Raw genomic sequence first — 27664 nt, forward strand, 5'->3', positions numbered from 1 at the left:
TCCCCACATTTTAGAACTCAAAGTGTGATATAAACCAATGTGATGCAGGGATATTTGTAAAGCTCTGATATCCTTTGTTAAAAAAAATAAAACAAAAACAAGACAGCACATACCATTCATTTATAAACCTCAAATTAAAAAAGAATAAAAAGCTCGTATGCAGTGACATAATAAAATATGTGTTTTGTCTGTGCATCAAACCAGCAGCCAGATATGACTCTCTTTGAACTGAACCACACTGATTGCTTATTGTTTCAAAATCAATGAGTGCAAAGTCATTCCATCTTCCTTGAGCTTAAGATTTGTAAGTTTATTTCAGGTATTCTGCTCTAAACCCCTTCAATGAAGGGAAGGTTACCTTGCAGATGTAGCTCCAAGAATCTGTACCCAGGTAACTGTCAAACACAATAATGGAAATTCTTGTAAATCGTTCAATTCTTAGAAGCATTTTGTCACAAATAATGAAATGTCATTTATGAGACCCCTGACCTCTTGTGCATAATTTGACCATAGCCAGATTATGATTTCTTGAGGCAAACATTTTATCATCAGCATTTTTTCAGGTCATTGTCACTTATTTGCAGACCACCATGTCATGGTATGTTCTTAAAGAAATCAATGAGGTAAAAAAAAAAAATTCCTCCTTTTACTTTCAAGGTGTAATTCTTCTGCAGTTTTGTGTTGCTTGCAGTTCATGCACATAAAGCGATACGAATGCCTTGATGAGTCGACCTGCAGTTTCAGAACCGCTTCTCTGCGATGCCGCGGCATGCGAACTGCTGCTAGATTCCATTGACGGTAACCGGGACCTGTGTCGCCACGGTGTATCCTTCCAGTGTGGCATTAGTGGTGTGTTCATCTCTCCTACCCCCGCCACCGCCGCTTTTGATCTGATCTGTGTGAAGTTGGCTGGTCGTGTTGTTCACAGCACTCTCAGCCATGCTGGCGCTGAAGTCTAGCACACGGCTTGGCAGCTCCATACCTGGTGAGAAGAAAATTAGCATGTTGGTACCACAGTGTGAATATGCTGAGCATACAAAATGAAGTCCCAAATACAGCAAAAATGGTAGAAATGGTATATGAATTTCTAAACAAGTGTAAACAAATTGGCATTCACCCAAAACCATGATTATGTTAAGGTGGTTAAGGTGATTAAAAATCACATTAATCAAGGGTAATTTGAATAGATTAAGAAATTATAGAAAAAGATACTCTCCATCAATGGTATTTCAACATGTGAAAGAAAATTCATACAATGAAATACAATGACAAATTTTGTTGTGATTTTGATTTTGATTTTGGAATAAGAAACAAGGGCTTTAATTATCCATACCCAACTAGTGAAAACACAACACAGTGGACAGGACTCATTGTAGATAATACAACTTGTGGGTAATTTTGTACCCAAAAACACAGACTAACAAAAACATTGAAAGTCAAACACTGGAGGAATTCTGTTAACATTCTCCTAGCAATGTACATGAACTAAGATGATGACTTCTTTTTTTCTCGCAAAAGAATATTTACTTGGTTTTATGATATATGAAGAAATAAAGTGTGTTACAAAAAGAACCCTGAAATTCACCTGCTGATCTGTTGCTAGCCTCACTGGCACAGGAAGAGGGGGTCACATGTTTGACGCTACCAGATCCCATCAGGCTACTGCACGACGTCACCGCCACTGCCGCGGCGGCGTGCGAGCTGCCCTCTACCACCGACCCCTGACCTTTGGCCCCGGAGTTGGTCATGACCAGCGCCTGGAGCTCGCTGGTGTCCAGCTTCATGTGGCTGGTGGAGGTGATGGCCGTGATGGCGCTCAGCGGCAGGGTGAAGTCAGGCAAGAGTTGTTGGCTTACGGCTTGAGACACCACCTGGTGTTGCTGCTGTTGCTGCTGCTGTTGCTGTTGCTGTTGCTGTTGCTGTTGTTGTTGTTGTTGTTGCTGTTGTTGTTGTTGGTTAGAGGAGGCAAGATGAGGGTGGCTTGGAGATTGGATTTGGTGTGATTGAGAGTTGATGGCTGGGGAAAAAGAAATGAACAATATATAGATGATGTATCGTGTCTGTCCAGACTTTGACATCCAATTCAAGCCCCTACTGCTGAAATTAGTTTTGGAAATGATGAGCATTTTCCTCCAGATGTTAATACTTTGTATTAACAAAATAAACAGATGAGTAACCAAAGGACAAGCACAAGCATACATAAGAATGAAATATATCTATACATTCTCAGGTAATCAAATTATTCATCTATTCATTCAATTATCTAATCATTTGCACCACATGTGCTCTGTGATTGAGATGGCAAATGACACAGAACAGCTTACAGATATGTCATATGAATATATGTGTTTGCTTCCACAAACAACTGCCTTGGATGCCACTCCAGTTAATGCCAATATTGACATATGCCACTCTTTACATGGATAAATCAAGGGTACGCTTTGGCAGAATTCAAGTGCTGTAAACACCATGTATTCAGCGAGTTAAATTTCTCATGAATCAGGACTTCCCAACAATTTCACAAGCGTTAAATTCCATGATCATGGAGTAATGAACACAGAAATGTATGCGTGCACATGTCAGAATCGGAGTTAATATGTTTGCATGTTGTTAAATTTAGGGATAGCCCAAACTCATGAAATTCTTGAAAATAAACCCCCACACTGGCCCAGGATATACATGTATAGGATATACATGTATAGCATACACAGTAGGATCCTATATCAAAAGGCAACACATGCGTCCATTTTGGGATTGGACTGATGAAACTGGTAGTGCACCAACCAACCTTGGGTAATTTGCTGCAGTAGTCCTGGATCAATGAAGTGCTGCAGTTGTTGTTGTTGCTGCTGCTGCTGTTGCTGCTGTTGTTGCTGATGTTGCAGGTGTTGTGACTGCAGCTGACTCAGTGCCGTTCTGGTGTGGGCGTTGAGCTGACTGGCGTGAAGGTGTTGCTGAGGCTGTTGGTGCTGTTGCTGCTGGGGTTGCTGGGATGGTTGCTGGTTACCTCTCATCATTCGTTGCAGCGTTGACTGTGGCTGATGGTGTTGTTGCAGGGCCTGCATGGTAGCAGATGTCTGGTGGCTGCGGTTGCCAAGACGAGTTGCTGTGTCTTGATGTATGCCACCTGTGTACATAGGACCAGCAACACAAGTCAGTATAGCTGATAAGTTCAGAATCTTCAAGGGTAACGGGATGCTCTGCCAACTAATACAGTCCAAACATTTGTTGATATACAACAAGTGAATTGACAGATCCACACTGTATTACCACCATTATGAAACATTTTAAGATAGGAGAAATTACTTTGATTGACAAAATGTCACGTAAGCAGAAGTGGCAGGAATATCAGAAGAATTGGAAAAATGTTGAAAAGTAAACATTTTCTAGAACAAGAAATTTTGTAGTCTCGCGACATTCAAGATATGTTTGTCTTAAACATCTTTCATGGACTTATGATTTGGTCCATAGAATCCTACATTCTGCAAACTGCTTTCATTTTCTTCAAGATTGTAATAAGATATACAGCTTAGGGTCATTATCATGGTTACTCTGAACTGTTTTCATGCATTAACATGTTGTAATATTGCATTCATTACATCAACCCTAACTGGCAAAAACTAAATACTGGTACCACACATCTTAATCTTAACTGCTGAGGATGGGTTGATTTTGCTACAACAAGTAATTCCCATAGATTATTGCCCAAGTATACTCGGGACTCGTCCTCAACGGGTTAAATTGTTGAAAATTGCGATGGAATCGTGTTAAAAATATTAGCATGACAGGAAGGAATACATTTGTCATGTTCAATAACTCCACTATCTAGGGCCTATATAGGTCTTCTCCAACTAAAATCTTGATGACAGTATTGAGAACTAAAGCCCAAATTAAAGGTCATGTAGCAGTGCCTATAAAGGACCTTTACTTACACGGAGTGAGAGATGGTGCGATAGATATAATCCACACAACAAATATAATATAGCAAGTTTAAAGTTGAAAACTGCACCTCAAAGTGTGCATCAAACAATCAAGAAAATCATACTCTTTATATCACCCAGGTCTGCATCCCTTACAATGTCTGTTTCAGTGAGTAATCTAGCAGAGCGAGACTAACGCTTGGCCACTCCGCAGCTTGTTTGTTTGTTCTCTCTGCGATTGTACTTTGTACGGCACATACGCTTGCTGATAAGCGCTGCCATGCCAGCGGGTTTCGGGCAGCGCTTTGTTCATGCCGTGCCCATATATTGCACGTAGTGCTATATGAAGATTAACTCAGACGTTTCTGGATAGTAGCACAAGTCATCAACCATTTCATCCACGATGATATGCCGCTAATTAATGTGTAACCCAAAATCTTGTCAAAGCCTGTCACTCTGGCAAAACGACTCACTGAAATCTAAGGTGCAATGAAGCAATAATGACAAGATTGACAAGGCTTTCATGAAAGCATATATACTGATTTATCCATCTTCTTGCCATCTGATAATTAAAACAGTCCACAACCACTCAGGAATTAGGAAAAACAACCTAAAAATCTTCTCTAATTTTGGGGAATCAATTCTGTGGTACAGCATTTTGTACATGTTCCAATTAGGCCTCAAATAAAAACTTCAAGCAAATTGGCTCTATAGAAAGTCACACTGAATTGAAAAGCAAAATGTGAGTGAATATATTTGTTCTTTGAGTGAATATATTCATGAAAGCACACAGGCATTGGACTAAAATCACCAAGCTTTACATATATCCTTTGACAATAAAAAACACACCAACAGTGGACAGTCATAGCACTTCAAAAAAACTTGTAGTTGTTTTTGTGTTTGTGTGTATGAGTGTGTTATGATCAACTTGGAAGTGAGTTGTAGCTATTAGCACATTAGCACAGTGATGCATGTGGTAGAATACAGACTTGAGAACTGTTGTTTGGAATTGAAAGCTAAATAGGGATGCAGGAGGTATGTTCACATGACTGGTTATGTCACTGTGGAAGAGTGTGTGCAGAACCACATGTTTAATGTGAGGAGACAGTTAAGAGTGAAGGTCTATACTACAAAAAATTCCAGGATGCAAGAAATGATTTCCAACATTGCAAGATAGAAAGAAGTGCATGGGTGGGACACATTCTGAGGAGGACAGTTTTTCCACCGATTATAGCAATAAAATGAAAACTTCACAGGGAATGGAGAAGGGTATAAAAGAGGAAAAGTTACACTTCTCAACAATGTGGGAATAGGAAGATCAAATACAGGGCTGTCAGATGCTGTCAAACCTGAAAGGAAAATCTGTCGGTAAAGGAGAGGAAACAAAATTATCAAGGAGAAGAAGATGCTGCTGATTATGATGTAGAAGAAGATGATGATGAAGAAGAAGAAAAGAATGAAAGAGGTTAGAGATGAGATGCTCTCAAATCTAATAGAAAAACATCATGGCCAGTACAGGCAGGAGGAGGAAATATTATCAGGGCAGAGAAGATGCTTATGATGATGATGGTGGTGATGATGATGATGATGATGAAGAAAAAGATGATGAAGAAGAAGAAAAAGACTGGAAGAGGTTTGAGATCAGATGCTGTCAAAACGGCAGGAAAACATAATGTCCAGTAAAGGCAGGAAGAGAAGAAAATATCATCAAGAAGAAAAAGATAATGGAGAAAAAAGAAGAAGTAGTAGAAGAAGAAGAAGTAGGAGTAGATGAAGAAGAAATAAAGAAGGAGAAGGCGTACATTACATATTCTTTCCCTTAATCCAATCCTACCTTCCTCCCCCCTATATACATGGTGTCGTTACCAAGACTACGAGTCACTCACCGCCAGACTGCGGGGCCAGGAGTACGTGGTTGGCTTGCTGAGCCACGCCCTGGTAGGAGAGCTGCTGGCTCGGCTGCTGACCCATGTGGCCGTATGCGTTCCCCGGGGACGCGGCGGTGAGAAGCTGGCGGGTGGTGTACCCTCCGCGCTGTATGCTACTCACCGACGGTAACTTTGTGGACTGTAGCGAACCCTTTTGACACAAAGACGAAAAACAGAGTCAATATTCAGAGATGAGGTCTTACTAGTACCTGGCGGCAAATTCTTAAACATTCATGTGATAAAAATAATCGTCACAATAGGTGGAGTTATATTCTTCTGAAGAGAAGCCGTTTTGACAGATTTGCCCCACATTACTCTTTCCGCGGTATAGTTGATCGGGTATGGGGTCAATGCCGTTACTTACGGTAAATATTCACCTGTTAATGCTGTGATCATTCGCTCGCTCCTATGTTGTGTAATACACTTTTGTCCATCTTTACTTTCGAAGGACCTCTCACAACGAACTGGGAATTGCACTCTGTATTGCTTTAGTGCATTCCGTCAGGATTTTTTTTATAATCCCCTCCCTAATCCCCCCCCCCCTCTCTCTCTCTCTCTCTCCCTCTCTCTTCGCGAAAGTTAGTGGTGGTATAGTATGAATATTGCTTTCATTATATCAGCCTATGTATTCTTGCGATCAAATAATGAGTTCACATCAAAGTTAGATTTCCACGAGTGGGTTGGTAAGTCATCCCGTACTTTTACAGGCATTATACGTATAATATACCGTATGATATTAACATCATAATAAATCAGGTTGCGCCAATGCACCTGTAGGCTATGTTGCGCGGATTGAGCTACAATATATTTGTTTGTTTGTGTTCTTCTTTTCCCTGTAACAAACTCCTCGACAGGCATACAATGTATTCATTTATAAATCACGCAGTGAATGCCAAGATCATTGGTTTATGGTCAGTATATTTTATTATTGAAAAAGATGAATTGAATCTAACTTCATGTCTATTATATCATAGTGATTAGAATTCAGTTATTATTATTCTTTTTTTTTTATCGCATTACGACACGAAACTAATATAGGACCTTGCAGGTAGAAATGGTTAAAAAAATCTTAGATTTTTTTGTTTGTTTGTCAGAAAGGAATGGAAATTGAGTGAAGGGGTAAAATTCAGAATACTTGGAAAATGATTTGCCAAAGTTCTGAAGTTTGATACAAGCTTACAAGTTAAGAATGCCTAAAAGAATCAAAGGCATTGTTAATGGATGTCAACAAACAATACGGGCAAAAATGAATACTTGTGATTGCATGAATTGATAAGAGGTTAGATTTGAAGTGAAACGTAAGGAATTTAAGAATATTTTTTTTAAAAGTTCGACGTACGTACCAAGGTTGATCCGTCTGTCTTCAGCGCCCCAATGGCTTGAGAAGACATGGTCATCTGCATGCTGGGCGAGCCGCCGGTAACGGTGCCCCCGCCGCCGAGCACCGCGCTGTCCTGTAGGGCGTGCAGCTGAGCCAGTGCCATGGAGGTGTTGGAGTGATGCAGGTTTTGCGGAGCCACGGCGACAGCTGGCTGGAGACCCGCCCCAGCCTGGCCCATCAGCGGTAGATCACCGATCAGTACATCCGCTACGCTACTCACCGGGCTTGTTTCCACACCTGACACTGAATAATACAGTGATTCACGTACTGTGGTTAACTCTCGATTTGATTTGAATTGATTACTAGATTTTGATTTGATTTGGTTTGACTTGGTTTACTCATTCTCCGTATGGCATCACTTTACATTCCTTATTTTCAGCAATAACAACAAATACTGGATGGTACCACACGCCATATTGCTATATTTCAAACAATAGTTCAACAATTTTCATTACACTGTATACATCTGTGACATAATGGCATGCGTTATGAATTTCCATACAGAATGGTTGCCAACAATAAGCAAAAAGCTTGACTCATTATGATCATCGATTATCTGTTTGTTTCATGACAATAAGAATGGTAAATCGGGGTTATGGTCCTACAACAAAGGAACCAAACAGCTGGGATGACCAGTAAATCTTATTAGGCCTACGTTAATGGGAACAGCTTTTTAGCAAAATATTGAATGTATATAAAGTATACCATTTTCTTCAGAAAAAAAATAACAGCATTATATTCATTCTAATGAAACGCAGTCGCTGTGACAGTTTTCACGGACAGTAAATGACACGATCGGGCCAAGAGTGTCTCAAGTTCAGCAAATATTATGTACTCGTTTTGTAGTATAAGGGTCTACATTGTTGACTTGAACAGAGGGAATGATTATATTCATTGAATGTTTGTGCATGGTCAAAATGAGCTTTCATATTTCTACAACACAACGATTCAACATTTAATGACACAACAATGACTTGGTTCGCAGAGATTGTGAAGACCTTCATGACAGGAATTTTTGCACATTAAATTATTTTGACATGCAGGAGAGCCTTTTGGCACCGTTTAGGTCGAGTTTCAAGGACTAAGGATTCAACGCTGCGGCTATTAACTATACAAGCCTGTGTGTAGTGCAACAGGATATTGAAAGACATGGCATGTGAAGTAATTACAGTTCAATATTACAACGATTACAGAATTAGACTTACCTTAGTCCTAATTGTTATAACAAAAATGAAGGAAAGTTATTGATATGTAGGTATGTACGTTGATATCGAATAATATGAGAACAATCTTATTCTATTACATGTATTATGAGAAAGAGCTGAGCCGGTTATCTCGGAGGTTTAGCTAAAGCATTCGAGTCACTCCGCTGTCCCAAATGTCCAGAAAATCAAGTTTGTATTCCCTCTCTTACCTGAGTGATGAAAGTTGACGTTGGTCTGGGAGTTGAGGGTCATTCCGTCCGTGGCCAGTTTGTTCTTGAAAGCTTCCTCTTTCCTCCTATTGGCGAACCAGTTGTACACCCGCACCTCCGTCACCAGATTCGAACCCAAGCCTCCCACCTGCGAGGGGGACACGCCCCTTTGGACACACTCGGCCCTGTGGGTTGTAGAGGATTGACAAAAATATACGTAGGCCTTTATTATACTTGGGTGTTGTACATATTTTAAAAGGAAGGTCCATGTGTTCTTTATAGCTTTTGTAAAAGTGACGTTTATTGATTTTCCATCATTTTATACCTATACCTTATTCCCTGTTCTATTACCGCCATTCTTTGTGGTTTATAAATAAGGTATGGGTTCTAAATCTTTCTTCCGAACTGCTGGTTGTCGTTTTGACAACTCGTGTAATAATGAAGTTTGTTTTGTGGCAGTTACCACTGCGTTTCTTACTTTAACCGTTTCTTCCCTGAAAATTGTTAATACTGCACTTCAAAAATTGCAACCCATTTTTATGATTTTGGTCATGATATTTTTGTTGTTTAAAACGGATGGAGATGACGGGCATAATAATGTGCAGTCTTTTTTTCTTTGTCTTTTGTTGTTGTTCTTACACTTCTTGTTGTTTCGTTTTGCCTAAAAAGGCCTGATGATCCTTTCTTTGGTTATCAATCAAAAGCCCCAATTCGAAGCGAGTGTATGGCTCCGATACCTACCAAGGTATAATGATAGAGCACAGGGACAGGTGGTTCGGTCGCTATACGTCTACCTGGTTTTACTTTTATATGCGTCATCTCTAACTTGTCTAATACAGCGATACTTGAGAACGATGCTAACTTTTCGATCGAATCCATGCACCTGTTCAGCCCTCCTCAGACTGTGGATTAATCATTGACTTGATTGGCTGAAGACCATAATGATTATACTGTCTGGCTTCTCTTGGACAGGTAAGTTCCTTTTTAAATGTTTCTTTTCGCCATTTTGAAATCGAAATGTTATATTTCGAGGTAATGGTTGCTGGAATTTACAGCGAAAACGTATCATTATTGATTTATATATTTATAGGCATCTGGAACCATGTTTTCAAGGGTGTCGTGTAAAAATGAGCAGGCTGTTAATACTATAATCACGCACAATTTCTTCTCAAGAAAGAATAAAGACATAGAAGAAATCTTGGCAAACATGAAGACATTGAGAAAAAAAAAACTTGTATAGTCTTGAAATGAGTATGCACGCGAGAAGGGCCTTATGAAATGGATGACAAAAATGTGAATTTTTGAAGTTTGCGAAGTCGGTCGGATCAAGTGTAATTTTAGTGTGCTTCCTGCACATGCTAAGCGTTGTTATGTTTGCTATGGGAAAAAGACATTGTGCGCCTATCATGCCTATAGCTCCCGATACCAATAGACATTATTACCAGAGAAACGGAACATAAAAAAGTGAAAAAGTGGCAGGTAAACATTTTTATATGAGCAGAAAGCAGAAGATATTATGGATCTATCTATCTATCTATCTATCTCCCTATTATATCTATCTTATGTGTTTATCTATCTATCTATCTATCTATCTATACCAGCAAGATATCTATCTACCCATCTCTTCATCTACATCTATCTTCTTATATCTCTATCTATCTGACTGTCTATTCTATCTATATATCTATTCTGTCTATCTATCCATCTATCTAATTTGTTCACTTCTTACCGGGACACGGTATAACCATGGACCTATATACTACACACATGGACTAGTAACGAAGGTCTTTCTTTGATCCCATCATCACCGCCGCCACCTGATTTCGTGCATCTTAATGAGTACATTCAGGAGCTTGGATAATGGCGATTGTGCAATGGCGATTGTGCAATCGTGCATCGTCACTGACAAAAGAACCATTTCCCTCATTGCGGTCTTATTTTGCTTAGGTGCCTTTTCAGACTCAACTGTCTCTGAATAAACACCGATGAAAGGGAGCAGCAAACCCGAAAACATGACAGCGTTTTCCTGTCACAAAATTGAAAATTACTGAAATGGACTCTTGTGGACAAGCATGTAACATGGCCTAAGGATAGGACATACATGACATCTACGGTTACTGTCCATGTTTACTCAGGAACAATGTGCGAAAAATGGGGGGGGGGGAAATAGATTACAAATCACAACCAACCTGCCAAATTAATTGCTTTCTCTTGTAAAGTACACGCATTTCGCAAATGAAATTACTTGAGCGATAATTTCCCAATGTCCACTACAACTGCTTATGCATTTTTCTTGCTATCTTCTGCGCATGTATAGTTTTAGATTTCTCAAAGCGCCGTCTTGATTTTATCCAGGCTGGTTGTCGGCGGTGATGAGATTGACGATTTTTATTTATTTATGTTGTCGAGACAAAACTTTTGGTGATGTTCTCAAGAGAAGAGTTATGATGAAACACCTTCGATTAATCTTCGAATCACGTCTACAAGGACAGCAGCCAACGCCATAGATAATAACACAAAAGCAGTAGAAAAGATGGGCTGTACCGCTCCTATGTCTGATGTGCTTGCGTTGCAGCAATGTCGATTTATTTGTACTTGCGGATTGCGAATATGTTTGTAAATGTGATGGTACATTCATTTTCATTCATGGCAATCTATCTTTCCAAATTGACGTATCCATTCTCTCACTTTGACATAATGAATGACCTTATAGTAAGAACCGTTAGTCTTCAACGACTGATAAATCTTGTTTATTTGCCACTAACACTGAGTCCGGGTGTTGTCCTATAAATCACGAATGTAACGTTATTACTGCAGGTCCGTTCGTCTGCTGTGGAGTCTCACTAACATTGATATAATTCCGACAAAACTCTCAGGTGGTATTGGAGGAATACTTTCCAATCAAATAGAATGACTAAAAACCCACTTTGATCACATAGGGCCGCTGGTGTAGATACAGCTCGGCACTATTACACGCTCTACGGGATGTCACACCAGCTTGACAGATGAGCTCATTATGACGTCATCTTTATATCCCGGGACGTGAACTTGTTTTGATTGATGAGGGTGTACCACCCATCGCACGCCCGTGTTTCCGTATTACTCACACGATGTAATCACCTTTTGTGTAAACCTCGGGCCGACGACATTTCACGTCAAAATCATTGCGGTTTACACGATGGGGGAGACGTGCACACAGTTTCCGCCATATCTCATACCGCACCCATAAGCAACATTCCAGTGCCACAATTAACTTTTAGCGATGAAATAATAAAGATAAAACAATAAGGGAAGAAACTTAAGATCTGCACAGGCAGCTTGAATGAAGAACAATGCTATGTCTTTGAATACTAGGACCCTGTTTTATCAAAAGATAAAATTGATTTTAAATTTCCTTACCACACAGGCTGTCATAGACTTACAGTTGAAATCAATTATATAATCAATTCTAACTCTTCATAAAACAGGGCCCAGATGTGCTAACACGACATACCATTGTTTTTTGTCCCATAATCATGACCGTTTTTGATACTTTTTCTTCTCTGTATACGGGAACATCAAAATAAATCCGTGATAAAAGACGCATGATAATGCCCGGAGAAGTTGCATGAGGTCACGACGCAACACGACACGACATTATACGACACAACACGACACGCACGTAGGCCTGAATACCGCATTGCCGACTTCAAGGAGGCTGCCAAGGTTGGGCTACTTTGCACCGAGGGCTTGCGGGGCTGGATCGGAGTGGCACAGTGACCCCTCGCGCTTTCGCAACACATGCGCCATGGAAACCACCATTTTTCTATGGACTTGATGTTTATACACTGTACATCCATGTGGTATCGATAAAAACTCCCACACTTCATACTCACACAACTAACACACACCAGAAAGAAGAAGGTGGGGAAGAATGAACCTTAGAGATAACTCTGCTAGGACCACTCCGGCTATAGTTAACGGAAGTATACTTTTTTTCATCGAAAATGTTACGTGATGGCAATAATCATGATGGTTTACAGCCCTCTCAATTATCTAATTATTGAAGAAATACATTCCTTCATTTAGCTTTTCACACTTTCTATTCATCTCCTTTACTATCTCGTCCACCTCTTCGTTCTTTGCTCTCATCAATATCTTTAATATCGTTATCGACATCGGTTTTTCAATATCAATACACTCCTCAACCCCACCCCACCCCCTACACTACTGAGTACGGCGAATTGTCGTACTGTCTCTTACCTCCTAACATCAATGGCAAATTTGATCTGACTTCAGAGCCTCAGGGAAACACCAAAATCACACACACACACACACACACACACACACAAAAAAAAAAAAAACAACAACAAACAAACAAAACAAAACAATCCCCTAAAGGTCTATCGATACAGTCAAACTTGCCTAAGCGGTCATCTGTTTATAGCGACCACCTGCCGAATCCGACCACTGAAAACAATTCCCCTGGCACAAAGCAATGCTAAAGACCTGTCTACAACGGCCACTTGTTTCGTCTCCCTTGGGTGGCCGATATAGCCAGGTTTGACTGTATTCGCAAATGTCATGACCAGCCTTGAGTGCATATGACAGTTGCTCAATATAACAAAGATCACAATTACATGAGTTTCACTTCTCCACAGGTATCTTAAGAACAAAACTGACTTGAAGGTAAAAACTTTTCACTTTCGTCACACCACAATTTTCAGTCCGCTGAGTGTGCACTACATACTGCATGGGTATCTAATGGCTAGCAAATTGGATTGCGTGGCAGTGGCAGCGCTTTCTGTGGGCGAAAACATCAAACCCCGACGTCAAGACAGGCATAGAAATCGAAAGATTCGATGACCGAAACCTGGCATATCCGTTAACTTATCAATGTTTCGACGGACCCATTTAATAGTTCCTTCGTTGCTCAAATTTGACGCGGAAGGAAATAGTCATTAAAAACATCGGTGTATATATTTTATCGCATTTGACCGAGATGACATATTAGAGGGAGAGAGAAGGGAGAGAGAGAGTCAAGAGAATTATTATCATGAGGGATAGAGGGGGGGGGGGGGGGAGAGAAAAGAGAAAGGGGGAAGTGGCTTCAAATATCCTCCATGTGATCATCACTGTTTGTAATAGACCAGTTCGTAGTCCCACTTTGCACATGAGCAGAAAAAGGTCATTTTTTTTTGTACCAACAGGCATTTTGGTTTGTTAATTCACTGAGATAAGCATCTGTGATGTGATGATTATTCATGTATCCTTATATTGATATAGATGGTGCTTGCCAGCACATCCACCTGACAGCAAGCCTGGTATTTGGCAATATCAAAAGAAAATGTTGTCAATGCATTCAATACAAAACAATGAAATGCATGGCTCCTGAAATGTCAATTGGCCATTCTGGTCACCTGGTCTATGAAAACGAAAGTTCATTCTTTGTTTGAATATGAATTCCATAAACTGTTACGTCGGGCAAGCTTATGTATTTTGTCGCTTTGTAAAACGAGTGAAATGCCTAACCAACTGAGAAAAAAGAAAGGTAATTTGTACCAATGTGTACATGAGCTAATTACGAACTGGCTATGTGAACATTCAACCTCAGAATTACAATGCCGGTTTGTGATATCAGATTGTTGAACTAAAAAATCTAGACGTGTACTCATGCGCTCCTTCCCTCCCCCTCTCGCTCAAAATGTCCGTGTGTATGACTTATTGTGTATGTATACGTACATTGAAGCTCAGTGTGAATTAATACGTCACAGAGAGGGAACATACTTGCCTATATACTTTTGTTAAGTGTTTACTGGCTTTCCGTACAGATGGGGTAATGCAATACGACTTCAATCACGAAACAGAATATCGAGAGCATGTCTTAAGAGAATTGAATCAAACCAACCTCTCACACTCGCTGGTCGATCCAAAAGTCGATACCAAGAGGATCTTTTCAAGATGCATGCAGTAGAGAGCGTTGAACTCAAAGAACAAACGTTAGACGATTCGTTGTCCTACTCTTCTCAAGTTACGACATGGACTTGTGCAATTGTAACAACATTTTAATAATTAACACAGCAGAGGTAATGCGACACATTTTCTAACCATCTGTCTGCTTCAAACCAGCTTCATTTTTCGTTCCAATAATTGTTTAAAAATATTCGAAAACAGGTGCACTAAATATTATATCTCTACACGTATCGTGTACTCGTGCAAATTTACTGCCTGCATAAAGAGCTCATGTTCGTTATATGGCCCAATTCACAACTGTAAACTTCTTGAAACACAGATAGAAACCATTTCCTTTTAGCTGGTTTGATTTTTCTTTTTTATCCGAAACTTGATCTGTCAGCCACTCAAGCAATATGTAAACAGTCAATGCCTTTTGAATTCGGAACAAGCATTCAGTGATATTTGAAACGGAATCGGGTCTTTGGTATAAACGAATGTCTCTTCGGGATGAAAGTGTCTAGAGGCCATAGACACCGACAATAGAAATTCCGTCATTCTATTTGGAGAGTATGTTTCGTTTCCCACGAATCGAATCTGTATAGCGACACATGGTCGTTTGTTTAAATGATGATAGAACCGCAGGGCGGGGCACTTTTAAGGATTTGCCGAAAATCTGGGTTACTGCGACACCGACGATGGTGGCGTCATTTCAGGATTCCCCACAGACTGGTGACACACACACGCAGACAAATGAACACACACACACACGCGCGCACGCGCGCGCACATACACACACACTCTCACACACACACGCACACACACGCAAATGAGATTTGGGTAGGGACTCTGAAGAAGAAGAAATAAAACCCCACTCCATCATTAGCCGGAAAGAGCCTGATAACTTCAATGGTCTAATCAAACTAATCCTTATTGATATTCCAATATGTATTCGTTTATAACTAATGATCATTACTTTCAAGTGCTGTTCGAAATGATACAGCGAAAAAACTTTGTGATACAGCAAATGTCACCGAATAATTATGAAGAGTCTGTCTTTTCTCTCTCTCCTTTCTCTCCCTCGTTCATTTTTTTTTTCATTAGATGTATAAAGATGGATTGTGATTATAGTGTCTCGTACGTGAAAATTCTGTAGACCCTTTAATTATATACATTCATACATTAACACAAACCTGCATTTAATACATACATGCACTTACATACATGGGATGTGCATATTATGCGTGTGTTTGGATGATTTCATTCTAAGAATTAATACTGTGATATTTTCAGTCAAAATAACAACATTTTTTTTTTAATCTAAAAAATAATTAACTGCCATGCAACATAACCTCCGAATACGAATTGTTTCGTTGAAGTTCAATCCGGGCAGTTAATATCGCTACAACAATGTATTATGCATGGAATGTTTGAATGTAAGTAACTGGAATAAGCGAGGACATTACGTTATATTTTCATTACGAGACATTAGACATCTTCATGAATCAAGTGGGTCTTTTTTATGGATTTCATATTTTTTAGTTCATTTGGGGATTCCAAAATTCGAAACTCACGCATTGCACTGGATCACCAGACTTTCTCGCTCCTCCTTGCTCGGATTCCGATTCAGGTTGTAGGCGTGGTACAGGATTCGCTGTGAGGCAGGGCCCCACTTGAAGCGATTTCTCCGCTGTTTCTTCGCCGGGTTCTCCTCGGTGGTGAAGACGTAGTGACCAGTGTCGGGGTTGGTGAATTCTGCAAGCACGTACATTGTATTGAACAAAATTAACAAAAGTAAAACAGACACAGACACACACATACACATACACACACTCATACACATACACATACACATACACATACACATACACATACACATACACATACACATACACACACACATACACATACACATACACATACACATACATATACACATACACATACACATACACATGCACATACACATACACATACACATACACACACACATACACATACACATACACAAAAACACGCACACACACACACACATGATAAAGCTGCACTCATGCAAGTTTTACTTCATCATTGTTTCCATGTCATTGAAGCCGTGACGTGCAACCTATACCAAACAAGGAATACTGATACAAATACATTGACCGCTTTCCCAAAAGTTTTGATTTATTAATCATGGAGCTATTTCCTTCCCCCAAAACACAAGAATTTCTATTTGAAAAAAGTTATATATCATAATTGATACCAGCGCATGGGGATTCAACTAAACTTCGTAATTTCATTTGGAGTAAGTTTCATGCTTTCATTTTTTTTTTGTTCTTAATAATACCGTATATTACAATCCCCGCGGAAGTAACATTTTTCTCAACCCGAATAATGACAAAAGATCAAAACAGAAACAGAAAAACGAACAAACTATTATCCCATCCCAACAATCTCCACAAAAGTAAAGAATAGCAGTTAATATTATAAACATTTGCTGTAAAATGCGATTAATTGAATGTTTGAAGAATTTACTACGGTGGGGTGACAACTTTGGTAATACATTATACTCTTGAATAAAATGAATCAAAACGATGTAGGACCTAAGTGATAGCGGCAATTGATATAGCACTAAATACATTATTCATGATTCAAGCAAGAGACATATTACTATGCGTAATATCATTGTCAGTAGTATTGAAGGCATAAAGTGCATGAAGTGATGTGTTTGACCTACGTTTCATGACTTCCTTCTGTTTCTTGTCATACCAGTCATAAAGCATGGCACGCTTTATGCTCTTCATGGGCGTTCCCTTGTTCAAATGCTGCGAGAGATGTGATTGGTTGAGCCCCGTGGCATCTACCACTTCTCTCTGGGGGATGTTATGTTGCTGCATGTACATCTTTATCATCTTTGCCACCTGCCAGGGGTCCTGCCTGCAAATGGGTGGATAATAAAAGAAAAAGGGACAAATATCAATAAAACTTCCCCCGAATCATCATGTCTGCTGTTATGATAAAAAGGACCCTCTTTTTGTCCTCTTTGTTTTGAATAAAAATTCAAAAGTGTTTTTTTTTTTTTTAAATCATGTATAAGCAGTGCTCCGCTTTACAGGCTCTGCTTTTCAGAGGGCCACTTCCCAAGTGTACATTGCTATTTTTGGTTGTTTAACGAAATTGTGTGTGTAGTTCAATATACTTAATGATGCTTTTATCATGTATTTTCTAGAAAATGGTAAGATAACAATTGTGTAATGTATGTTTTATATTTGGTTACTCTTTTGAGAACGGATGGAAATAAATCTCAGTTGAACTTAATTAATTGAACAACTGAAATATACAAAGCAAAATTGTTTTTCACATTGACGAAATTCGTGTTATGTCCGCTTATTATCATTCACATGTTTGAGTCTTTAACTTTATTTGTCACATTGTATAGAAGTGTCCAGATCAAAATAATGAAACATCGTGATATCAATATTTTTGTATGACTCAGACTAGAGCAAGAATAATTATGTAACTGAACATTTTAGGGTTATCATCATAATTTTGTCTTTATCATATGAGTGTAAAAAATGAGGTATAGATATGGAAGATATAGCGGAACCACGCTTCGGAAACTCTTGGTTTACGGTTTAAATGATGACGTCAGGGAATGTTGAAGATGAGAGTGGTGTGAACAAAGGACAAATCTACCTTATGAGGATCGAAGTCAAAATCGCTCGGATGCAGGATTATTGTTAACTCATCGTTATAGAACCTATCATCCTATGGTCCTACTATAAAAACGTCTCGTTGCGACATTAAGAAATGCTTTTTTTTTTCCAGGCATATATATGTAGTTCTTATACTTCCATTATACGTAGTAAAAAAAGCTTTTATCTGTCTTAATGAAACAACTTGCCAAAACGTTCATAGTACAAAAGAAAATCGATAGATTCTTCAAAGAAAAAATGTGAGGAGCTGGATTTTAGACTATACATTATCAGTGTCACTCTCATTATTTATATGAGGCTGAATTTGTCTTTTTCGGAGAGAAAAAATTCAGAGTCAGAAGGTTTCAAGATTTCAAATTCAAAGTTTAACAGCTTCCTCGTTGTATGACAGCGAACACACAGCCCCTGGCAGGCCGCGAGTGTCAAACTGCCATAAACTCCATTGAGCAAAGTTGTCCTTTATCCCGTCCAAATTGCCCAATTTATCGCTCGAGCAATCCCATAAAGTTGGCCCGCATGTCTCGATGAAAAGTAGAGCCCCAGTAATGACTTTGTTGGCTGTATGACGAGCAAATACCGGGCAGAAAAGAATATGAGGGTTGAGCGGTGATATGAAATGAAAAGAAGGAAAACAGACGGGGAGAGAAAAAGCTATATAGGCAGACAGAGACAGAGAGGGAGAGGGTAGGGGAGAGTGACTCAGTGAGAGACACAAGGTGGCGTAGCATGACCCTTGTACATTGGCAAACACTCTCGTCCGCAGCGCGCGAGACGTGTTGGTTTCTCTCCCCAAACTACGCGCGCACCTATCCCCCAACAAAGTTTGCTGTAACAAAAAAAGTAACGATTTTGTGTATTGAATCTAAAATTGACTTCTGTTCGTGGCTCAACACTTATCAACAATAGGCTAATAAAGGGATTCCATGCCTCCCAACATTTGCAGAGATCGCACGGTAGGGTTTAATTTTCTGTTAATTTTCAACCCTAATTTCAACACTCTATCTGTTGCGACGAGTAGACGGATTGATAACCGCGCGGTCCAAAGTACCCGCACAACGCAAAGCTGAGAGTGAAGTGTTTTCTGTTTGCCCAAAGCCTAAAGCGGACTAAATGTTTGGTGAGCTAACAGACCTCCAAACAACAGGAACAAGATTCCGACCATGTGGCCCACTAGCAGAATGATATCATTGAAATGGAATTGTTGCCCGCATATAAAGAGAGAGAAAAAAAATGAACAAAAAAGGAATGAGTACAAGAAGGGGGCAGAGGGGTCGTTAATACGAAGTCTTGTAAGAATTGCCATGAAAGACCACTCGTAAGCGGCGGATTAGGAACAAGCAATCCAGCCCAAATCCTATTTGTAAAACATACGATAGCTCTAAACAGCCCTAAAGGCATACATAATAGGGCGGCATCGTTTAGACTAGCTCAAAGGTAATGTAACCAGTGGATTATCATAGCGGAAGACAACTAGAAACGTGCTAAACTTCTTGATGACCTTACAAACCGAGTTGAGCGCCAGCGACACACTCTTCGGAATCGTTAGAAAAAGAGGCATCTAATTCGCGAGGGATCGTCATTCGCACTTTATCTTGTTCACATATTTGTCTAAAAAGGCCAGAACACAAAGTTGGGCAGCACGATCGTAGTCTTAATTACAGGGGAACTCTTTTTATGTAATATTATACATGTAGAGGACAATACGAGAGGTCTTCTATATCGTAAATAAAGGACATTGTTTTGATTGACGATAAATCCTAATTTCATTACGTCAGACAAGCCGGTGAAAAGGCAGTGACTCACGTCTAGTGTGTTGAGTGGGATATGCCTATCGTAAAATCTTGTTACGGGCCTGATCTATATGCGATACCATGCAAACTATAAGACTTTGAATTCGCCCTTCCTTTGTAATCTTTTTCTTTTTGGCAGTCCTTTTCCATCTCAACAAACTACTCAAAATATCTCATGTAAGACCACATAATTATATACCAATCTCATTATGAACCGGTCATATAGAGTAAGTTGTTTCATAGCCGACATACAAATTGATCATGGCTCTTGTTTAATCCGGTTTCCAGTATATTCTAAAACCACTGGACTTATCTCCCGGCGATTCCACAGCTAGGCGCATTATTGATTTGACATAATTAAACAACCATCTATATACGATACAATAAGAGAAGCTACGCATTAAAGTATGTTTTGTTTACTTCGTGTTGTATCAATTCATACATTATTTTATTTTGCACTTCATTACCTTTACATCTTACAATTTTCAACCACAATTGTGTAAAATATGTACTTCGTATATTATGCACTACCTTTTGTTGGATGGAAATAAAGTATAGTTTAATTAAGTTGAACAATAGGAGAGATTTTTGATATACTTTTGAGATATTTTAATGATATAAATATCAACATCATGGTTTGCATAATTAATAAATGTAATTATTGTGCAATGGTCCGATAATAATTAGCATGTAAAGTTCAACTAGGCTCACAAATTCAGATTACGTCTGAAACTGCCTCAAATTATTCATGAAAGGCTATATATTGTATATTAGGAAAATGCGCTGAAACTATTACGTCCAGACACAATGAAAATAAATCATGATTACCATACACCAAAATCAAGTTTAATTTCAAACGTTTTCAGCAAGCTTGATATCATCAATCCTTGATGATATAGGCCTATTTAAAAAATCATAAAGTTTAAATTCTTCCGAATTATCCCAGTTCAATGTTACCTCTCGTGGCAGAAATATCGATAAATAGGGCCTGTCGGAGTATAAGAAGCAAGCGCTAATGGGCCAGGGTTGTGCGGGAAATGGGAGATACGTGGTTTGGTACTGTATTGATGGCCGATCTACGGGAGGTCATTTATCTAACTTGTTGGTTACAGAGCAGTGGCATGCTACTTGTTGCTATAAATCATTAATTTCTAGCGTCTGTTACTTTTTCTTTAAACATCATTAAAAAAAAGAAACGCCAATCTTTTCCTGCTAACAGTCGTTAATGAAAGAGTTAAAGCAGTATTGTACAAGATTTTTTTTTTCATGGATGCTGCGTTGTGCTCGATGAAGACATTCAAATGCAACAACATTTTCATGTGAATACTCAGTATTTAGGACATCTTTAGAGGAGATGTAAATTAAGTTCTCTGATCAAAACAAACCTATGCGATTATTTTTTTCACAGATATTGATTAGAGTTGAAAGTTTCCTGTATTAATGTTGCAGACAATCCACCTGCAGCACAAGATTTTCAAATGCTGTATCCTCTAGACCCTGATGATAATCATGGCGTATTGAAATGCAAAACGCATCGATCTATTTCGTTTACTTAGAAACAAAGCGATCACTTACACTCTGCCATATCTGTCGTTGTGTTTGATGAATTTAAATTTGTGTCGAAAAGTTTGCTATGTTTTCTGTTCACTGTGTGACGAATGACGAGAGATATGACACTTCATTACTAGGCTATCGTGATACCATCAACGAAATTCAGGAAAAAAAAAAACTCCAGTACTCCCAAACATAAGCCATGAACACACTTGTCCCAAAGATGTGAACAGGGAAAAAAAATATATATAAATTAAATCAGATCAATTTTGCATAATATCGGGTGTTTTCTGGCGATGTCCCCTGGTGTGTGACCGGCCGAATTGTACATGGGTCGACCCATTCCATGATCTTGGTGGCTGTGCGCAGATGGGAAGATAAGAAGGAGACTAATGGATACAGGGTCAAAGTCTTGATCTAAGAAACACGTTCCGTTGCCAAGCTTGAATCGACACCTCTAGCAAAATCAAAATGATACAATAATCAAATGAAAATTTCACAAGTGCAACATCGTGACTTATGTGTGTGATTTGACATGAATACCCGGTTTTCTGTCTACATTCCTTTAATGGGCAAACGTGGAAAAACTGGCACATCAATGATTTTGTTTCAGGGAAGTAACACTTCGAAGCAAATTTATATTTAGGCACGTCAGTTATCACGGTCGTGTTAGTTTTTATATCTCTGCACTATCTTGACGCCCCTGAGCGAAGCCACAAATCAATCCAGCCACAGGACCGATAAAGTTATAAACTTAGCAAATGATCTACCAACGCCGTTCAATGTTCTTAGCAATTAAGCCATAATACCAAGTTGATCATTTATTTATTTGGTACGTAGGTCTAGTTATGAAATAACCAGGCATTAAGCTCATAACTTATAACCTCCCCAATCAGATTTTTGTAGTAAGTTAAGAATTAATAAGAAGTGCTTTACTTGAGATATCCCTCAGAAACAAATGCGTTAAGCGCTGCAGTTGGTCGAGGGGTATTTCATCTGTGAGGACTCGCATTTCAAACTCTATTTCAATCCATTCACATCGATATGTTTTTGGACATTTAAATTCAAGGATGGAGCAGCGATATATTGATCCTCCAGGATATCGATACCGGATTTATATCAGGAAAGTAACCTTCAATGTGACTGGATTTCTAATTTACGCTGGAATATCTCACAAATACTTCAAATATCACTATTGCATTTTTCCCCTTGACGTATAGGACTGCCTTGTTGACCATCAATATTCATGCAGACACTATTGTCTTGGTAAGGCGTGTGCTACAACGATCAGTGCTATTACGATATTATACGTGATAAATGCTGGTTACATAATTATTTACGACGATATACCATTACGACCCTTCTGTACTGCATAAGCATTATATTTGTCTGATCTGCTTCTTTTCAAACCGACATAGACAAATATTTTGCACATCGAATCGTATCTTTTTTTTTTTTTTGGTTCTAGTGTGCCTACAAAGCTGAGATATTCTTTTCAGCTGAGATACTGTTTTCAGCTGATCTTATTTCCACGCTGTTATTTTCACAATTGAAGCTAAATATATAAGAATCAATTGTCTTTTAGACTATTCTATTTTGTAATTATAACAAAAAAAAAATGACAAGAGAACTTTTCTCATTCTCCTCAGCACCTTTGACGGTGCATGATTATGAGTAACTATATTTACGTGTTAAATTTGTTTCAAGTAAGACATAATTTCTCTATGTTGTGGTTTGGGAGCTCACTGCGCTGGTGTGATTATAAAATCTGCTGAGCAAGCGTGTAGCATCATTGTAAAAGATGAATATTTGCTCTTATCTATATTCTATTCCTCTCTTTATTGTAGGTAGTTATACGAAACCTTCAAAGGATATTCTTGCCTGTCTATGGGGTAATATAAAAAGTACAGAACAAAGTGAGAGTTTCATTCTTTATTTGAAAATTAATGAGATTAGGGGCACCGTTGAGCAGTGCTTAACATGACAGCAAGTCATCCGAAAAAAGGACAGAAAGAAAGAACCATTTTTATAGTCTTCGGTGTATTCTACAAACTGTGCAAAGTCATATTAAGTTAATTTTAACATGAGCTCGAATTAACTGCGATACTACTATTTTGTGCGTACTTTGTCAACGATAAATGGAGGATATATCAACGACAACAAAGGTTTCGGAGGATCTTGTACCTCGTCTTGTAATGAATTTAATGTGCTATATAAGGATGAACATGATATACTTGATGCTACGCTAATATTTCCAATGAATAGTACAGTTAAGTTTACACCATAGGTGTATATACATTTTTAGTGGAAAGTAAAGGTAATTGCCAGTTGACAAGAGTGGGAATCTAATGGTATATTTTTTACTTCGATTCTTAAAATTCCTGTCATTCTCGTCATTAATCGACCATCAAATATTTAATGTTCTTATTAGAAAACCTGGCTTATGCACACCTCTGTGAGAAAGGTTAACAACTGAATTAAAAACCTTGTGGAGAATCATACCCTATCACAAGGCAGCATGAAATGACTGCAAACTGGCGTCTTGGTATGACGAATTACATGCATTTAGTTGGAATAGGTGGACAGAATAAGTTTGTTACTAAGTTCTTCGGAAATACACATCCATAAATTTACTTGCATTTAGTTTGTTAGATGGCCTGTTACCCTTACTCTACTTTTTTTAAATCAAATTCTATTTCATACGTTTTCTATGTATGTGTATCAAGATGGAAAGCAATTTCAATATTGATATCCATTTCATTAGTTTGAAGTTGATTTGATTATACTTTAGATATCTTTACAGTTCCTACACTCTTAAGATGAGAAGTTGTGAATAACAACTTGGAAAAGCCCAATTTAGGATCCAGACTTTAACTTGACAAAAGGTAGGGACGTGACTAATGCCGAATGGTAAACGGAGTACAGTGTATTGACTGTGTTAACAATTCTTTCCGGAGCTATGTCATTGACAGTTTTTCCAGCAAACTAAATTTACACGTGGTGTTAAAGCACAGAATGTTTATCTCCGTTTCTTCAGAAGTGCTCTGAAATACAAAATAAACTGTTACAAGAAAGGGGAAAAAAGATGCCTGAATCAGTCATATCAGATTGGATCAGCTGTCGCTTTCAGGTGTGCAAGTGCATATTGATGAGTAAGTTGGTCGACTTTATACTGAATTTTCTTTTCTTTTATGTGAAACCTGACAATTGTCATTATGATGTCAGCGAAGTCTACACCTCTAGGGTTTGTATACTTCAGGGCCGATTCCCTAATGAGTCATGGACGTAATAATGGCTGCATCATATATCACCTCGTTGGGACGTCGGTGAACTCACTAGTTTCAATAGAGCAATATACGGTCGACTTTTCCCCGACCAAAATACACACGTTTTACTCTGCTTTGTGAATGTTTATTATCGAGTTCTTCGAGAACAGTGTAAAGCGTTGGACCCATTGATAATAGCGTATCACACAATGCATCCTACGGAAATTGAATATTATAAAGACTGCAACGGCAAGTAGCCCTCGTTTTCTTCCGTGCTTTTTCTAAAAACCAAGTATTAAATATCAACATGACCCTACCCCAAATAACGACCAAAAATCAAACAAATAAAAATGTTCCCAATATCGTTTCCATTCCCTAGGAGTGACGCAGTATGAAATAGATAAAAGAAAAAAAAAACATTAAAGAAGGATGATCAGAGGTTGCATGAATTGGAACAATATATTATAAGATAAATGTAGGACACATAAACACATATTCCTCATCTGTTTATCTGGGTTTTCTTTGAGGGACTCGCACATAACAAGCACTGTTTTTGAGTTGGTCTCTTTGGTTTTCACTGGACATGTTTCAAATTTATGCTTTTCTTGCAATGGTAAGCAGATTTGCTTTACAAGAATGGTAATTGCCAGTTGATATCACTGTGTCGTCCTCTCATTTGCATTTCTTGTTAACTTGTGTTCTGTTGAAAAGTGGAATAGATTCTGAAATTTCGAAATGTGTTGAATTGCACAAGAAAGAAATCACTAAATCTAAATGTAGGTTTGTTATACACTTTCTGAACTTTGATCATTAAAACTCTTGTTCTCGATCAACAAAGCAATGGTGTTTAAGAGGAAAATGGATTTTAAACATTAATTACATCAGAAAATCTTCTAGGGTTTTTTTCTTCGATTTTTACTCAAACTGATGCATATAAAGGCAGCAAGAGAAATATAGAATGATACGATTAGAAGTTGTTGAAAAGATAAGATAATGATTGGAAATATAAATTTGAAATATTGGAAATCAATTTGTCTCCTAGCTGGATGAATACAAGTGAATAAAGAATATTTAAAAAAATGAGAATTGAGGATTGTTACAACTCCCTGGAAGTTTGAAGTCCGTTGCTTTTCTTTTTCATCGATAACCCTTGTCAGAAAATGATAATGCCATCACTAGTATAAGAAATGTAGAAATAACTTTCATAAAATGCAAGTTTTTAACATTATCTCAGAAAGAATAAAGATTTCACTATAACGAGTGGAAACCATATAAGGTCGCATGATTTCAAGCATAATTTGTAAAATCATAGTCTATTATATTGCGGGTTATATTGCAAGCCAATTTGAAATAAAGACCAAGTTCGAGGGAAAAAAAAACCTATCACAAAATAGTATGGAAAGGTAAAAGCTTGACCCCCGTTGTATTGATCTATATTGCTGTGTTCCTATAGTAATTGAATATGATTTCTTATTAATAAGTCAAGTTTCAACCAAGTGTTCATTGGCCTTGGGTTGAAAATAGATAAGAAGACTGCAAATGTAATTGATAAGAATCTTTGAATTGTTTTAATGATTTACAGATGACATAACCAGGCTCAAATTAACAGATTCTAATCAATCGCCTGGGGCAATGGAGGTAATTAACTATTAATTATTGACGATTCGATGCCCCGACAGATGCAAAGTGCAACCTGAGGGTGTTAATAACTAGCATCGATTAGTCCTAAGCTGATTAAGCTCCTGGCTATCTGGTTAACGGTTTAAAATATAACCGGGAATTGTTAATGAAATAAATCATTTGTGAAAATGAGAAATAAGATCCGATGAATTTTATTTTTGCCGAATGATTGAGTAGACGTAGACATTCGCGGGTCTAGAATAGATGTAACTGTTGTATTCTCTCACCTTAGCAGCTGGTCCTTCATCGTGAAGGGTTTGTCGGGTCCTCCGGGCTGTAATCGTGAATGCTCTCCTCCCCGTCTGCGTAGTCCGACATGCTGGTACAATTGCTGTCGTTATCACCTTCTTCCATTGCGTTCGCCACCATCCCGTCCTCTGTATGTAGCATTTCCTGACCCCCAAGATTGCTTTCTAAAACCTGCTTAGCCTCCGGGTCCCCGACCACACCTTCTTCTTCTCCCTCTACTTCTTCTTCTTCGATCACCACCTCCGGATCGGGTCCCACTGACCCAAAATCCGTCACCTGGTCAAGGGAGTCCAAATGTTCTTGGTGTGTGGTTTGCTCGCCGGCTGCTCCGGCGGCGCTGGACATAGGGATTGTGGCGTGTGAGGCTATTGTTCGCTGCAGTGTTTCCACTTTGATGACGGTGAGCCCGCGGCTACGGTCCGATGAATTCAAATCTGTTTGTTGTAAGGATAGCTCTTCACCGGCTGCCGTCAAAGAAGACGACAACAATGTTTCATCCGATTTATCCTCATTTATAGCTGAAGAGGCGATGGTGGTCGGGGAGGAGTAAACTTTCAGAGATTCGGGCCTGCAGTCGATGGCGTTGCTGGCGGCTTTCTCTGTACTTTCGGCGTCATCCACGCGAAGCCTTTCGGCCGACAATTCGCAGAGTATATCGTCGGGGCTAAGGCCCGAATCAAACAAAGCGTGAATCAACTCCCGCTGTAATTCAGTGAGATTTCCGGGCATGATTTGATGAACATCAAAAGCGAAGTCATAAATCCATTTTTAGTTTCAGATATGAACCTTTGTTTATGAGACGATAAAATAAAATATGTATAGAAAGACGGCGGAAACCGGATATGATTCTTCTACCTTC

At 38.8% G+C, this 27664-nt stretch overlaps 1 pseudogene; it reads right to left on the bottom strand.

The window, feature by feature from the left end:
* Positions 1–782: 782 nt before the first annotated feature.
* Positions 783–27534, bottom strand: LOC139718414 (uncharacterized; annotated as a pseudogene).
* Between the last annotated feature and the right edge of the window lie 130 nt (positions 27535–27664).

Source organism: Diadema antillarum, unplaced genomic scaffold (assembly GCF_040938485.1).
Source record: "Diadema antillarum isolate AM-2024a unplaced genomic scaffold, OU_Dant_1.0 scf00000008, whole genome shotgun sequence".
In the NCBI taxonomy this organism is placed as follows: Eukaryota; Metazoa; Echinodermata; class Echinoidea; order Diadematoida; family Diadematidae; genus Diadema; species Diadema antillarum.